General features: G+C 51.5%; 1 protein-coding gene across 5 annotated transcripts in view; it reads right to left on the reverse strand.

Moving 5' to 3' along the window:
• The window catches only part of TLR5 (toll like receptor 5), a 60,365-nt gene extending 46,822 nt beyond the window's left edge, over positions 1–13,543 (reverse strand). The window contains exons 1-3 of one of the 5 annotated variants that reach the window (XM_022579283.2): positions 13,449–13,543; positions 12,952–13,099; positions 3,425–3,594 (exon numbers count right to left, since the gene is read on the reverse strand). The gene's annotated coding sequence lies outside the window, so the exon portion shown is untranslated. Of the gene's footprint in view, positions 1–3,424; positions 3,595–8,966; positions 9,237–12,951; positions 13,403–13,448 lie in introns of those variants that run through there. The other 4 variants (XM_022579285.2, XR_002645358.2, XR_002645357.2 and 1 more) reach the window with 4 other exon arrangements.
• Positions 13,544–17,437: the final 3,894 nt, after the last annotated feature.

Below are 17,437 nucleotides of genomic sequence, written 5' to 3' on the forward strand. Positions count from 1 at the left end.
TCCCCAGATACAAGTCCAGCTTCCTCCCCAAACCACCATGACTTTGAGGCTCTTCTGGGCGTCCTCTTTTTCATTCAACACCACCTCTTTTCGTGGTGACCATCTGCTGTACTGAGAACTTGTGCTTGTCCTAGAGTAACTCTTCCCAGGCCGAGCCTCCCACTCTGTACTGGTCACTGCTGGACGCTGGGGAGTCCCTGCCTGCAAGGGTCTCAAGGTTTCTAGAAAGACTCTAGAGCAGGGATGCCCCAAGTGATGTCCCCAGACAAGCAGGATCAGCACCACTTGGGGCCCCACCCCAGTCCTCCTGAAAGAGAAGCTCTGGTGCTGGGGCCTGGCAGGCTGTTTTCTCAAGCGCTCTGGGTGATTCTGATGCACACTCGCATCTGAGAACCACTGGGTTCAATTCTGGAGGGAGGAAAGAAACATATCCTGATAACTACAATACCACAGAGTGGGCATCTTCGCCTACATGCTCGTCCCCACAGAGCTCTGAGCTTCCTCCCTTCCCTCATCCTCCCAGTCTTTGGGAGGTATCATTGTTTCCCCATTTATACACATGAGAAAACTAAGGCCCAGAGCAGTTAAGTAACTTACTTAAGACCACACAGCTCTGTCCACCCTCTAAGCCTAGCGTCTCTGGTGTGGCTGCACAAGTGGGTCAGTACAGGGGTACGGCTGGAGCCCACCTCTTGGTCGTCATCTGCTGATCTGTGGTCACTTCCCCTGGGTCACAAAGGGTATGAGCCCTGGCTCCCAGAGGAAGGTGAGCCTCTCAGCCCCTCGCCCCTTTCAGCTCCGCGGGAAGGCCCACCCTACCCCAGGATGGTCCCTTCGAAATGCTGAGTTCTCTCCCACTCTCTCAGCACGACCTTCCTCCTTCCGGGTCTCTTGGGCCCTTCCTTCCACTACACTGACTCTCTGATGGCCTCGTAACTCCCCTTGAACCTTCCGTGACCTTTAAATGCATCCGCTTCTTTACGCCTCCCATGGTTCTAGACTCCACAGACCTTCTCTTCAAACCCTCTTTCAACACCTCCAGCTCGGATGTCTCCCTGCTCTGCTATCCCATCTGTCTATACCAGCCACCTGCCCTCTGCGTGCCTACACCTGGTGGCTTTAGCTCTGTCAGGAAAAACCACCTTGGTGCCTACACTAATATGCAGAATCCAGTCGTGCTGTCACCCTCTCTCCTACCCCTAAGGAGTGATTCCAAACCTTCACCGGCTTTCCCTCACCCATCCCGCCTGGCCTTGGCCCTCTCAGAAGATGTTGACCTTGCTTCCTACTTCTAGGAGAGAAGGAAGGTCTGGTTCTTTACGTGACACATGCCGCAGCCATCCAGTTGACTCTCTGTGTCTGCCAGCAAGGCCCACAGGAGGGCTTATGGCCTGTCCTGGGGGCAGTGCCCTGCGGAGCCACTGGGAGGTGAGCTCTGGGGTCAAGAGTGTGTGGTGAGACTGAGGCAGCTCAGGCTGGTCCGACCAGAGAGGGCGGCTTCTTCGTGCACACCTGGGTGCAAAAGCGCTCCATGGCCAGACGTGGCAGTCCGTTCATGCCAAAAAAAAAAAAAAAGAAAGCGTGCTCTCCACCCACCCTTCTCCTCAGACCCATCACACGCCCGAGGGGAGACAGTCATCAGCGGCTTCCCTGAGCATCGCAGATTCACACAGCAGGGCAAAGCCCGACCTGACGACGGCTCTCCAACGAGGAAGCAGGCAATTAGCGCACTGCGTCTCCCTGCACTGGTGCGACCTCAGGAGAACGGTTTACTGATTTGCTGGTGCCCGGGGGTCTCGTTAGGGTTTGTTTGTATCTCTCCGTGTGCATGATGCTTCGATACAAAGCTTGTCTAGTAAGTCTAGCCCAGCGAGAAACTTCCCTTTCCTGTGTCGGGGTGGAAGGGGATACAACAAGAAACTCAGTCAAATGCCTTGCTGAGTTCCCAGGGCTGCTGGAAGCTGGTGGCCCTGTCAGGATGGAAATGAGCTGAGTCTGATATGACTTGCTGTTCCAGAACCTATGCTGACCTGCCGGGGTTCCCGCCACCTTTCCTCAGAGCTGCAGACCCTGGGCCAGATCTCTTCTAGGAATTGGTCCACAGCTGCCGTCAAGCTCCCTGGTTTGTAGTTATTTTGTAAATACCTGTTGAATGAATGAAATTGCCACATCCTGCCTCTGGGTCCTCCTCCCTCTTCACGGCCCGCAGGGCCAGCTGCCAGGGTGCTGAGGGCTTATCTGCGCTCTGTATCCCTCGGATGGGCTGCTCTTCAGCGGGGGGCGGGGAAAGCCTGGAGCTCTTCAGAGCAGCCGCAGCTCGCCCGCTCTCTCCCCTCCTACCTGGGGGTGCTTATCTGTGCTTATGATCCCATCAGCTTCTGAGAGGGAGCTTGCCCCTTCTTGCTTCTTCCTCATCTGGACATACCTTGAAATATCCTCTTGGGCCTCTGTAGCATTTCCTCCACATTCAGAGCATTTGGGGCTATAGCCTTTCTGATCAAACACTGCACCATATTCATCTCTGGTTGTGGACCCTTATCTCCATCTTCGGTACATATGAAACTCTAACAACGTGGGTGAAGTCAGACCAGCTTCCTTAATCCCCCACTGGAAGAAGCCTCAGGTACATCAATGCAGATGGTGGTTAATTCTGTGAAGCTCATCTCAGGACACCACCACCAGCATCGATTCCCCTCACTTCCAATTGTCTGTGCCGTTCAGCCCCACAGCCCCTGCCTCCTGTCTGGGCTGCTGCAGTGCCCACCCCTCCAGCTGACCGCCCACAGCCAGCCTGACTCCGACACCTGCATCTCTCGCTCAGCTAAATGAGGGGGTTGTAGAGCATGGCTCTGACCAGAAACCTTCACTAGCTCCCCCTGCCCGCAATGGCCCAACTCTTCAGGGCATAAAACTCCACTGTGGACTATAATCTATTCCTGGAATGGCTGATTAGAGAGGTCCCTTAGCGCCTGAACCCTCCCATTGGACAGAGGGGAAACTCCATCCAATCTACCTTCTGGCTTATCTAGTCTTGCCTGGGCTCCAGGGATAACTCACCTTCTCCCAGAGTGAGACTGGATCCCAATTTCTCTGCTTATGCTGATCCTGGGCTGGAATGATTGTTCCCATCTCGTCTGCTTACCCAACCCCAATTCATCCCTCACAGGCTACCCCAGAAGCCAACTCTTTCGTGACACGGTTCTCATATTCCTACAGGCACTTTATCTCCCTCCCTTGTTCTGTGTACATTTTCATGGTGGCATTTTCATCACATCTTGTCTCCTCCAGATTGTCCATCTCCTGAGGGCAAGGACCCAGTTTTGCTCGTGCGGTACCCCTGAGGCACACAGCACAACTGAAGTGCCCGGTGATATGTTCCCCATTAACATTTTGAAGGAGAGTGATTTTCATCAGGAGTACTTACCTCCAGTCCTAACAGAAGGGGCTTCTAGTATGTTCTTATTCTAGAAGCACTGGGTCCCTGATTGTTTAAAGGCTTCCGTTTCTGAGACAATGGGGACCTCCTCGCAGCGATGATGGGAGGATGGTCGTCAGTGTTTTCCTGGTGAATCGAGAGAAAGGGCTTTTGTTTTCCTAAGGGAGAACAGGAAAGCTAATTAGGAGGGAGAAACAGAAAATATTACATAGATGTTTTTCTATGCCACACAGTGATTTTCTCTTTAGGGGTATTTAAAACTTTAGGTGTGTCTCTGATTAAGTGGAACTTTAATTGAAAAAGATCAAGGATTTACCCTTTTGTAAATCGAGGCATATGGAACATCAGAGCTGAAGAGACCTGGAGAAATCTCATGCCCAGCCTCTGGGCCAATTAGTCACGGGGGCTTTCTTCCTTGTCCCTCCAGGGAGGGAACTCCATAATCCACTCCATCTTTATTGTCACAGTGGTGGTGAGGAAGCACCTCCCTTGGAACCAGATGTCCCTTTCATGACGTTTCTGTGGTCATTTAGTTACTGGGGACCCACACACAGGATGAAGACAATCCACTGTCTTCTCCACAAGGAGCAGAGAGCTTGTGGGTTTCTAGGGAAAAAGCTAGGTTTGCCATCAGAGTTTGCCATTTCTAAGCAGTATGATTAAGTAAACTATGGTTGAGCTAGGAGACACTGGATAATTATTGGGTCTCAGATTTAGGATGAGATGAGCCCTGAAAGTTAAGAATGACATATAGTGGGGGCTTCCCTGGTGGCGCAGTGGTTGAGAGTCCGCCTGCCGATGCGGGGGACACGGGTTCGTGCCCAGGTCCGGGAAGATCCCACATGCCGCGGAGCGGCTGGGCCCGTGAGCTGTGGCCGCTGAGCCTGCGCGTCCGGAGCCTGTGCTCCACGACGGGAGAGGCCACAACAGTGAGAGGCCCACGTACCGCAAAAAAAAAAAAAAAAAAGGATGACATATAGTGCTTTTCACCATCTTATTGAACTGTGGCTCAGAGGGTAAGTATGTGCCTGTCACATATCCATCACGTTGTGGAGCTAGGATTTGAATCCAGCCGTGAACTTAGTTTTCATTTTGATCTTCAAAAGAAAAAAAAAATCAAAATTGTGGACACTGCAGAATAGATACAGAGCCTCCAAGGATGATTTGCATATGAATCACCCAGAGATCTTGCTGAAATGCAGATTCTGACTCAGCGGGTCTGGGAAAGACCAAAGATTCTGCATTTCTAACAAGCCTCCAGGTAATACTGATGCTGCTGGCTCAGTGATCATGATTTGTGAGGTAGGGACTTAAGGGAGCTGTTATGGGCCTCACTGCTCACTACTCAGGTTGCCTCATCTCCCAGGAATAAAGTATGACCAGGATGTTGCATGATCACTTTTGAGAAGGGGGCCATACATTCGCCCCCAATTCTTCTTAGTCCTGAAGACTGAAGCATTGGATGGTGCTCGAGGAGGGTTATTTGAGGCTTCTGAAGCAGGGGAGCTGGGCAGGTCACATCGTTTTACTTGGAGCTAAGGAAAAAGAGAGGCTTGGGTACCACTTCTCAGGCTCCAGGACAGGCGCCTCTCCTGGAGACCAGCAGGGGGCGCACAAAGGGCGAAGACCAAGGCAAGAGCCCTCCGAGGGCCTCCGGAAAGTCTGGGCTGAGGGGTGTGGAAGCCACCAGGGGCTCTGGACTGAGCCCCGCTGAGAAGTTCCTATTGCTTGCTTACGTTTAGAGAGCACGCAAGTGCTCCTGGCAGGCTGGCACAGGGAGAGGAGATCACGACCAAATTTCAAAACAGGACTGTGATGTCTTTTCTTCCTTGGCATGCACCTTAGAAGGAATTACCCACCCCCTCCCCCAATCCCTTTGAGGCTCTGAATCTGTTGGGCAGTGTACACAATTTTGATTTTTAGGAAAGGTCAAAATGACAACTAAGTTTGTAGCTGGATTCAAATCATAGCCCCACAATTTAATAGATGTGTGACCTTGAGGAAGTGCTTAACCTCTCTGAGCGCCAGCTTAATCACCTATACGATCGCAACAATAATAGTTTCTACTACCCTGGGGAAGCATCCACAGAGGCTTTTGAGGACCCTCCAGTTACCGAATGAAGAGCCCAGTTATTGATGTGTAATCCTCTAATATTTCTTGCTTGCTTAAGTAGACAGACATCATTTATCCAACTGCACCTCACCAGAAATGTATTCCTTTTGGAAACCACTGAAGGGGAACAGTGAGAGAAGGAAACGGAATTATTTCTCAGTACGCTGGGGAGATTTGGTGTTTCTTTTTTCTGCACTCATGGGAAATTATGTAAAAGTTTCCCCTATTGTCTTTAATATCTTCAGGTGGCAGTCCCCCCAAACCAAAACAAAAACAGCACCATCAAACAGAGGCGTGACAGTCTGAAGGAAAGATGTTGAAAACCCAAATGGTTCAGGTACAAAAATGGCTTCTCTTCTGTCTGCTCATTACAAACTCTTTAGCACACAGTTTTAAAGCATCTGATTGAAAGAAATAATTCCATCCGAACGGTTATTAAAAACTAACGACTAGCGTGACGCATCTAAAAATCCTTGGGAAAAGATAGCTCACCAAGGAACTGAACATCTCCGTCTTCTGCTTCAGGCAGCACCAATATCCTCAATTAGAAAATTAACATCTGAGACTCTGACAGCCCCCCCGAATGCAACTCAGCTAAACCCCGCGTGTTCAGGGGTAAAGTAAATTGCCAGGAAAGATGGGCAGCTGCGAGGTCAGAAGCCCGAGCAGACGGAGAGCTGGGAAGTCTGATATTGCATCCCCTGAAAGTAATGACACAAAACAATCCGCTAAGAGTGGCAAAAATCATTTGGATTGTGATGTAAATTGGAAGCAGCTGGGGGGAGGCATGGGCAAGAGAAACCTTATTAAACTATGATCCGTTAGACACGGAAAACGGACATGTGAAGAGAGATTACAAAACACTTGAGAACTGTCCTGGGAGGGATCTGCAGTCTGTGCTGGGTTAACAAGAGCATCAAGAGAAACCTCCCAACTGAGCTTAAGGTAGATAGCTAGTGGGAAGCAGCCGCATAGCACAGGGACATTAGCTCGGTGCTTTACGACCGCCTGGAGGGGTGGGATAGGGAGGGTGGGAGGGAGGAAGATGCAAGAGGGAAGAGATATGGGAGCATATGTATATATACATATAACTGATTCACTTTGTTATAAAGCAGAAACTAACACACCATTGCAACTATACCCCAATAAAGATGTTAAAAAAAAAAAAAAGAGAAACCTCCCTAGGCTGGTAAAATCAAGTCCGCTCGCGGCAGAGGGAGACACCCCCTGGTGAGAGGTGAGGGAAGGGAGAGGGAGGGAGTCAGGCCAGGAGGAGGGGGTCCTGCATCTCCAGGCCTGCCTGGTGCAGAGGAGGAAAGATGATTTCACTGGCAGTGCCCCAGGGACTGTAAGCAGGGCAGACAGGGCTGGGAAACACGCCCCTGCTGGAAACACACATTCCTGCTACATGCCCAGCGTCCAGGGCCCCCAGGGACGTGTGTGGAATGTGGAATTTGCCCTGGGCAGGCTGCCCGGGGTGGCTGTGCTCCATTCTGAATGGGGAAGGGGTCAGCAAGAAACTTGGCTCCTTGGCGCTGTGGGTGGTCCCTTCCAAGATGCATGAGATATGGCAAAAGCTCTGGGCTGGGAGAGGGGAAACCTGGGTTCTAGCCCTCCTTCGGCCATCACCTGGGCATCCTTGACAAGTTTAACTTCCCTTGTCCTGTTTCTGTACGTGTATGATGGCAGGTTTGAACTGGAGGCATTTTCACAGCCTATAAACCCTAAAGTTATCTAATGAAACTTGCTGAGTATCGTGACAGCAATCACAGACCAGGACACAATCACAACCCGTCCCCCACTTTCATCAGATTTGCAAATCTGTTATAGATATTCTTGAAAATATCTATGGAAAATAATGGTATTGATGTACCAATAAAATGGATAAATATAATGGATCCACATATATCCTAGCCTCGAGTAGCAACTTTTTCCCGCCTAGGAATTTACCCTCAGAGGGAACTGCTTCTTCGGCTAGATAATCTTTTGAGAGTAGAAAACTTTTCCCCCTCTTTGTATTTCCACCTTCCGCTGCCCACCTCCACCCTCTAGAAGTCTCCTGAAGTCTCCCCAGGCCAGGTATGTAACAGGACTGATTCCAGTTTGCAGGCTTTCATTTCCCAAAAGGGACTTATGTCCAGGACACAGAGGCTCTCCCAGGAGGTCGCGAGAGGAGTGAAGCTGGTGGCAAAAACAGTGAGGTTTGGAAGAAACAGGAAAGGAAGAGAGGTCTGGGGGTCCCAGGAGGACAGGACGTCGGCAAGTCCCCAGAGTTTGGCCGTGTGGTCTAGAAGCAGCAGACACTGCCAGGGAGGCAGGGTCAGGAGCGTGCTCAGTGGTAACCTGAGTGGACCAGACTGGTGCGGGATCACCCTCAGCCCTGCCCTGAGGTCTCGGCACTGCATAAGATCCAGAAATTATGACACCGCCCTGGGGTAGTTTCTATTCTTGCCAGCCTGGTGAGACAAAGGGTGCAAATGGATATTAAGTTGATCTCTAGAAAATAAAAGGAGAGGCAGTATTTCTTACACACCTCAGCGTCTTATTGATTCATACTTGCAATCCTTTTGTGTGTTGAGAAAGAAAGTAAAGTTAGCCTTGGGGCTTTCTAGAACCAGTTAAGTCTCGGACCATGATGAGGCGGAACCTCAGAACACAGAAACTCAGGGCTGAAAGTGGTTTTCAATCTTGCCTTCATTAGGGCCAAGTTCAAATGCTGGCTCAGTTGTCCTGTCTACAAAATGGAGTGGTTATGAGGATTAAATGAGATGATACATGTAGCTCGTATTTCTGGGTCCCTTGCAGTGTCTTGCACGTGGTAGGTTATTTGTTGACTATTAAATTATTTATTGACTAGTAAATCATTTATTTTTTTTGTTTTGTTTTTGTTTTTTTGCAGTACGCGGGCCTCTCACTGTTGTGGCCTCTCCCGTTGCGGAGCACAGGCTCCGGACGCGCGGGCTCAGTGGCCATGGCTCACGGGCCCAGCTGCTCCACGGCATGCGGGGTCCTCCCGGACCGGGGCACGAACCCGTGTCCCCTGCATTGGCAGGTGGACTCTCAACCACTGTGCCACCAGGGAAGCCCGTAAATCATTTATTGATTATTAAAGCTAGTCTAACCTACAATGAATAGACAGATAGATAGATTAGTAACTGGTTTGGTGACCTTGGATAAGTCATGCTGTCAGCAGCGCAAGGACTAAGAATCCTGCAGTAGTGTTGGGGCCATAAACATTCATCTAGAGCAAAGCGTGAGCTGCTCATCTTGAATTAGTATGGCGGTTTAAGCACATGGACCCTGAAGCCAGACACATCCAGTTGGAACCCTGGCTCTCCATTCACTGCTGTGTCATTGGGTGGGCTCCCTGGGCCTCATTTTTGTCATTGGAAAAATGAGAATAATAACAACACCCACCTCACAGGGACTCAGAACAGTGTCTGGCTCAGCGTAAATGCTGTTTTTGCATTTGCTGTTATTGCTGGTGTCATGCATTTGTGCACAGTCAAGGAGAAAACATCCGGCCCCCACCGTTATGAAGCAAAGTCATGTTTGGGGCACTTGAGACGAGTTTACCGCATGCCAGGGAGGTGAGAACCAGCTGTTTCCAGGTTGCAATATCCTCTTGTTGGGTGCCACAATACCATGACTTTGGAGATTACCCCAAACGAGAGTTCTCTGGGACAACTGAGGGGAAGGGAGGGGAGGAAGGTTCAACGAAATACAATCAATGTGAAGAGGGGAATTTATCCATTTTCCTTACCATAAATGGGCTCCTTCCCTCCTGCATTCAACTGTGGTTGTATCTCTTACAAAACAAACAAAACTATCTTCTCTTGCCATGACCACTCCTCCTGCCCTGCTGAGAGAAAATCTATCCTTCTGTGGTCAAATTCCTCAGACTCGAGGTCTGAAGACTCCACCCAATGATCCTACTGCCCAATAACCTAGCATCTTCTGACCCCATGAGACCTGGCTTTCTTGTGCGAGCACCCCTCTCAAAGTTGGCCTCCTCATCTATTCTTGCCTGAATCTCTCTGTTCTTCTTTTTGGCACACACAGCTTTGGCCACCCATCTCTTCTTGAACTATCTCCTCCCTTGGCTTCCTTGATTTTCTTCTCTCTTTCTGCCATTCTCTTTTCCACCAGTTCCTCTCTCCCACACCCTGCCCCTAGAATGTAGGTTTTCCCCCTAGACCTTGTTCTCAGCTTAGCTTCTTCTGGCAGTGATCACATTTGCTTTCACATGCTGGGCAATCCCCACTACACTCCCACCATCTCCCCCTAACCCTGACCTGAACTGTATTCAAAGTGCTGATTAAAGGACATCCCCACTTGGGTGTCCTGCAATAACTTCAGATGCAATAATGCCCCAAAGTGACTTAACAATATTTTGGTCTTTGAAAATCCTCCAGAAAACAGAAATATTTTTGCACGGCGCTCAGAAGGATGTGAATGGACCTCTCCCTGGGCCAGGGACCCAACTCTCGTGTGAATCAATTTCCCCCTGCCTCACAGGTTATGAGCCAACCTTCTCCTTTACTCTATATTACTCATCACCAAATCTTACTTGTTTTCCTTTCAGATGACCCTCGTGTTATCTTTTCTTTTACATTTTCATCACCCAGGTTCAGACTTCCATCCAATGTACGTTTATTGGGCACTCTCTCCCAGGAAGGCTGTAAGCTGATAGGGCTCCATCAAGGATAAACCCAGTCCCAGAGATCAGGGCGCTAATAGTCAGGACTGGGGTGGGGTGGGGTGCAGCCACAAGAGGGAGTGACGCTGTGAGAGGGTGTGCTGGCAGGGTAGCAGGGCACAAAGGAGGACGTGCAAACCCAGCCCGAGGGACCTCTACTCCCAGGGGATATAGACACTGATCACTGAGTCCTGTGCATGGGGAAGCGTAAGCTTGGGACAGCAGTGGGCGTTCCCGGCAGAGGCTGTCAAACAACACCGTCAAGGGAGAGGGGGAGCCCAGGCACGGGAGTCCGCTGTGGGTTCAAGGTGGGAGCTGGCGGGAGGTGAGGCTGGAGAAGTTACCCTGGGGCTGGATCGAGAAGGACCTCGAAGTCTGTTCTGAGGCCCCTGCTAAGTGCTTTGAGTACTGCTACCACATTAAACGCGAATTCCTCCACCAAACTTATCCAATCTTTAAATTCCCAATAATGGTGCTTAACCCACAAGTAGGTGAGGTGCTTCACAGTGCCCAAATCTGGCTGAATTTCGGTCAAGAATCATTTACCAAATGCTGCCTGCTATGTGCCAGACACCAACGCTGGCTCAGCGGACCGCGAGGTGAGTGAGACACAGCCCCGCCTCTGTAGGCGGGGCAAAGACCCCTCAACCCAACTGGGCAGTACAGGGTGCACGCGCTTCAGTAGAGGTGCAGGCAAGGTGCAGGCAAGGAGCAGCGGAGGGCAAAGGAGGAACGCCCCCAACTCTGCCTGAAGGCTGGGGGAGGGGCCAGCCACGGAAGTCTTCCCTGGAGAAGGTGCTATTTGAGGTGCTTTCTAAAAAACAGAGGATTCCCGGGACTTCCCTGGTGGCCCAGTGGTTAAGACTCCGCGCTTCTAATGCAGAGGACACGGGTTTGATCCCTGGTCGGGGAGCTAAGATCCCACATGCCACATGGCCAAAAAAACCCCAAAAAACAAGAACAAAAAAAAAACAAACTCAGAGGATTCCCCAACAGAGAGAATTCTGGGCACAGGAGAGCAAGTGTAGGGAGAGAGAGGCATGCAGAAGAGGCCTAGTCAGAGCGCCATGGGCAGTCACTGTGGTATCATGGGCCAGGGGTGGACTGACAGTGGCAGGAGGCGGGGCTGGGAAGGAAGGCAGGGAATTTGGACTGCATGGGGGAGGGGCAGCGAGCGCCTTTGCTTCGTCTGAGCCTCATATTATCCTTGGGCTTTCTGCCCTCTGCCTTGCCTGGTGCCTGACTGTTGTTTCTATAACAAATGCAGCTGAAGACCAAGTAGCTCCCGAAGCCCTCGCTGCCTTTTCCAGCCCACATGGGCCGTCTTCTTTGAACCAGCAGAAGACGCCACCTAATTTCACTTACTTGCTCTCTAATTGTTACGCAGGTGCTGGTTTTCTCTCCTCCCCTGAACCTGGAAGCTTCTGAAGGGCAGGAACAATGCCTCAAACCTGAGTTGGTCCCATAAAGCTGAGCACACTGTGGGTCGTGGCCCCCAAACGGGGGAGGGCGCTGCAAAACCAGTGCTGGGAATTCCTGAAGCTTGAGACCTGACTGAAGATTTGAATCTGCTTTCTGTATTCTTCTCCACGAAACAAAAAGGGAAGCAAACACATGTGGATTCAGGAACTGTACATTCCAGTGTTTTCTTGCTCTCTGAGTCTATGAGCATGAATAGACAACAGGCCTATTTTGATTTCAACACTCAGCAACGCCAAACTTCCGGATCCAGAGAAATCAACAAAGGAGGCTCTGGGACACAACTTCCTCAGAAGTCTTGCCTCCCCAGAAAGAAACCCAAAAAGCTGGCAGGGATGGCTCCACATTCAGACAACAGAATCTAAAGGCCTCTTGCTCTGCTCAGAGCTATAATACCCAAGGGGATGATCCTGAGATGTCATTTAGGATGGAAGTACCGGTCGGGTTGATATGCATGGTGTGGGCATAGGGATTGTTAAAATACGCTGGGCAGTTAGCTTTGGCCTGGGCCCCTCCTCTGGGAGCCCCCTGGAATGTCTCCACAATCCGGCAACTCAGAGCCCCACAGACCTTCTTCCAGGGCCCTGTCCCAGGGTTCCCTTTCAGACTGGCTGTGCCCGGCACAACAGGAAGTTGCTGGCCACTGTCTTCTGTCCACAAGAACAAGGCTGAAGTGAGTCAGAGGGTCCAGGAGATTTGGACAGATTTGTCAGTGCTCAGCCTGGCTGAGTAAATGCAGGGAAAAGTGATCGAACAACAGACATTTGGCAGAGGCCTGGCTGCTGCCCAGGGCAGCTCTCCAGCATCAGTGTGTGATCACGATCGCCCTCTTCCAGGCACCCAGCAAGAGGACACATCCCAGATGCACCTGACAGCCAAACAGGGCATGGTATTGATTGGGTCACTGCTCCACAAGACTGCCTATCTGAAGGACACTGGGGTTAGTTGCTTGTTTGTGGGTCCCAGTGCTGGATAGGTGTTCCAGACACTAAGTGACTACCTAGCTAATCCACTGCAAGGGAAAGCCTCCGCCACCAGTTCCCACCCAACATGGCCTCAGCAGACTTCCTGGGATAGCACCCCTCACCCCCAAGACAATCAACCAACCCCCTTCCTTACCCCCTAAAAAATGTTCCAACTGTGGTTTTCCAGGAGCATGGCCACTATGCTCTTATTTTCATAGGCAGATTTTTTGTTTTAAACAGAAAAGTCAACAATATTTACCTTGGAGTCTCTACCTGGTGTCATGAGGGCGGAGAGACGGAGGTTCAAGGCCTTTTGTTGAGCGGCTCAGTAACTGTCTGGGGTTTCCTTGGCTCTGCTGAGGGTGGCTGTCTCCCTTTTCCAGGGAGGACAGTGAAGCCACCTGCCCCTTCCCGGGGTGGAAACGGAAGTGAAGATGAGAAAGTCTGATAGCGCTGTCCCACGGTGGAGATGCAAGTGACTTATTCACAGCCAAGCTTTCCCGAGCCCCGCCGGCAAGGTATCTACGTGCTCCCCCTCTGCCCCCGCCCCCCGGGGCCCCGAGGAGCGAAGAGCGCGGTGCTGGGAATGGGTCCAGGGAATGGGCGCTCGGGGCGCCGGAGGAGAGCTGGAAACAGCCCAGGACTCCCCTGGAGGGGAACAGGCGCCCGATGGCCACCAGTGGCCCGGTCCCCGCCCCCCCTGGGGACTCCGGGTCCCCGCCCCGCCCCTCCACTCCTGCGCGGCAGAGCGCTCACCTCCGGCGAAGTCTCCCGGCGCCGCGCGCCGCTTCCCGTTCCTCCCAGTCGCAGAAGCGGCGCCCCAGGCAGGCCTCCAGAAGACGCCGCCGGCCCCGCCCCTGGACAGGCCCCGCCCTCGTCCCAGCCCCGCCCCGCAGGCCTGGTAACCTCTGCGTTCTCTCCGGCAAGTGGGACCTCCTACTCCAGCCCTGAGGCTCCTCGGATGCACCCCGGAGACCCTGCGGCTGCGGGGACCGTCGCAAGTGTCCGTTTGACGAGGAATAACATAAGGGACCCATGGATTTGGGAGTCGGGAGGGAGGGACGCTGGTGCTGGGTGCGTGGGGCGCCCTGGATCCCAGGGGGAGGGGCCGCCTATAAGGGCTGCGGGCGTCCGGGTCCGGGACAGGGGGACCGAGCTGCAACCTTTGTAGACTCCCGAAATGTCCCTCGAGATCATCCAGGCCAGCATTCCGTTCCCTTCCTCTTTCCATTGTACGGAGGAGGAAGCCCAGGCCCGAGGACCTGGAGTAGTGGTCCAAAGGCACAGCCAGAAGCTGGCGAAAGAGGAACTCGACCCCATGCTCTCTTGACTCCCAGCGCAGTGCTCCTAACACTACGCCAAACCGCAAGCTAAAAGTGGAGCATTCTGATACATTCCAGCCAGCGAGGGCCAGCTGGGAGCTGGCGCGATTTGAGGAAGGAAGCCCCGGGTTTGTCTGGAGAACCCAGGAGAAGACAGAACCTTTCTGTCCTGCCTTCTCTTTTCTTTATTTCCCAACTCCTCCACTGCTAGAGTTTGCAGGTAAAGGGCCCTGTCAAAAGTAAAAAACCGGCTCCCCAGAGGCCTGTGCAACCAGAGGGTTAAAGAGAGGTGACCGTCAGAAAGTGGCGGAGCGGCTCGCTGGGGTGAAACCCATTTCAGTTCGGGGACGGATACGGCACTGTCCTGAGTAGGACTGAGGTGGGGGGAGCGTGAGGGCGGGCGCACAGACTGCTCGGGTGGGTGAGACCCTCAACCCCGCTAACAGTGGGAGCTCGGGTGTAATCACAGGACGGCTGACTCTCCCACCCGCTGGCCGGTGGAACTGGGTGATAGGATGGGCAGGGCGGGAAAGATCCGTGTAAAACGTGGGACTTAATTACAGCGCAAGGATTTCATCACAGAGTCTTTCCGGCTTCCGTCCTTGGCTGGCAGCCTGAAGTGTGAGCGACAAATTGCCTCAAGTAGGTCTGAAGGGCCGCGTGCAGAGGGGTAGAGCCGCCTTCCCGCTCAACCCTAACCCCACTGTCGGGGGGCTGCGGAGATGGAGGGGTGCTCACACTCTGGCTGCCAGGAGTGGAGGGGGGTGGTCTGCAAGGGCACCCAGGGAGTGCTGAGATCTGGGAGCCCCAGCGGCCAAAAACTGACCGGAAACAGCGCCTTGCTGCGGCAGGCCCAGGCTTCCCTTTTTTGACTTGTGGTATCAGGGGCACCGCGTGGGAGATCTTGGTTCATGGCACGTTTACCCTGCTTTGTCCTGCTGGAACTGAAAGGCCAGCAGGGGCCTTGCAACCCGCAGTAGCAAGAGTGCTGGGAACAGGTAGGGGAGGAAGGAACATCCCAGTCTGGAAGGTCTCCCCAGGGACCACCAAAGCCCTCTCCCCAGGCCAGGCACCTGGCTTGGATACCATTTCCATTCACCTGGCTGCAGGGACTCATGTCAGGCCTGGAATGACTCTTAGATCCTGAGGTCATTGAGAGAGATGACAACTTACGCCTGATTCGCCAGGACAGCTTAGGCTGCTCTCACCTGTGGCCCTTGAAGTGAGCTTCCATCATCTTTCTCCAGTGTGGCAGGGAATGCGCTGGTGATCAAAGCTTCTGCTGTTTAGGGCCGAAGCCTGTTGCTTGCTTTTCGTGCATTAAAATCCAGAATGGCTCACACTCTCAGGGTACCACAAGGTGCTCACAGGCAAAGCCCGCTTAGAGGTTCGAATCACTCCCCTGTTTAAACTTTCAGTTACTTCCCTATTCACTGAGATGAACAACCAGATTGCAGACCAAGGCCCTGGCAACTTCTCCAGACTTGTCTCCCTAACCCTCACCTCTCAGGCTCCAGCCTCACCAGCTGCCTGTCACTCGCTTAGGGTCCTTACACTGCTCCTTCTGCCTGGGATAACCCTTCCCCACGACTCTGTATGGCTCGCTCCCACCCATCCTTCAGTCTCCCCTCAAAATGGCACCTCTTTTTTCTTTTTGGCCAGGCTGCGCAGTTTGTGGTATCCTAGCTCCCTGAACAGGGATTGAGCCCAGCCCGGCAGTGAAAGCACCGAGTCCTAACCACTGAACGCCCAGGGAATTCCCTCAAATGGCACCTCTTCAAGAAGTTCCTTATCCCCTCTATGTAAATGATGCTCCTCCTGTAATTCTTTCTCCTAGAATCCTGTTCTTTTTCTTCACAACTCTCACCTCAATCTGTAATCTTGTACATTGTGTTTATTTTGTTTACTGGTTCAAGGTCAGTCTCCCCTTAATACTTAATAGACAGTAAGCCTCATGATGGGAAGAGCCGAGTCTGATCTGTATCACTTTGAATCCAGTATCTGAGAAATGTCTCCCAATAAATATTTGTTGGTAAAAGAATGAATGAAAGAATGAATGATATTAGCACTCTTCATTTTAAAGGACAAAATTAGAACTCAATAAACTTGCAAACATAGGCATTAGTGACTATTTCTATTAAAAAGGTAATAACCAAAACAAGATTCAGGGAAATACAAATTCCAAGGTTGATTAGGTACTTCTTAAAACTAACTGTCCATTCAACAACCATATATTAAGCTTCTACTATAGACCCTATGCTTCTGGCCAGGAATACAAATCTGAATAAGATCTGGCTCTCAGCATCAAGGAGCTCACTGCCCAGTGGAGAGGGTGGACATGTAAACAAATGGTTACAATATAATTTGATAAATGCTACAGTAACATGTGTACCTAACTCTGCCTGGAAGCCCCTGCATCCAGGAGCTGAGCTCATTGCCGCAACTGAAAAGATAATGGCAATTTTGTCACGCGCGGACGGAGCAGAGAGAGGGCGTTCCAGGCCGGGGGAACCGCTTGAAGAGGAACTGAGGGGAGAAGGGAGGTGGCTCCCTCGGGGAACTGTCACTGGTTTGGTGTAAATGGAGTGAGGGGGTGGAGGCCAGATCACAGGAGTCCATCACGTAGGCTCTGCTAAGGAGTTTGGATTTTTCTCTTGCTGCCTGTGGGGACTGGGGATCCATTGGATGGTGTTAAGCAATGGAGTGACACCACACCTTCATATTTGTCTACTAAACTTATAACCCTGACATCAGTGTGTACAATGGATGGGGTAAGGGATGTGGAGGGGGGCGGGTCTATCGGCAATAAACCCAGCTAGGAGGCTACTGCTATTGTCCAAGCAGAGATAATAAGAGCATACATTAGAGCAGTGGCATTCATTCATGTCAACCGATAAATTTTTTATGCATTTATGAACCAAGCACCATGCTGGTGGTAGGATAGGATATTAATAGCCAGTGTTTACTGGGTGCTTACTAGGTGCCCTACCCTGTTCTGAGCAATATACAGGCATTAACTGATTTCATCCTCACCACAGCCCTATGAATCAGGACAATTATCATCCCCATTTTACAAATGGGGAAACTGAAGGAGAAGAAGTTGTGTAATTAACACTTGCTTACACAGCTAGTAAATGACAGAACCAGGATCTGAACTCAGGTAGTTGGGCTTCAGAATCTATGCTCTTAACCGTTATCCTATACTGATAACATGGTAATGAACAAGCTAGACAAGGTCCCTGTTCTTATAGAACTGACATTCTGGCCCTGGAGATGTAGAGAAGACAGATTAGAACAAGGTTTAGATTATGGAATCAGCAAAACATGGTCCCTGCAAAAGAAAGTGATGTCAGCATAATTTCACAGGATCCTGACTTTGTGATTGGTTACAGTTGTACCAGTCACAGAGCTAGGAAATACAGG

This window comes from Delphinapterus leucas, chromosome 1, assembly GCF_059928025.1.
Source record: "Delphinapterus leucas isolate spDelLeu-1000000601 "Yukka" chromosome 1, BTC_Dleu_Yukka2, whole genome shotgun sequence".
Taxonomy (NCBI): Eukaryota; Metazoa; Chordata; class Mammalia; order Artiodactyla; family Monodontidae; genus Delphinapterus; species Delphinapterus leucas.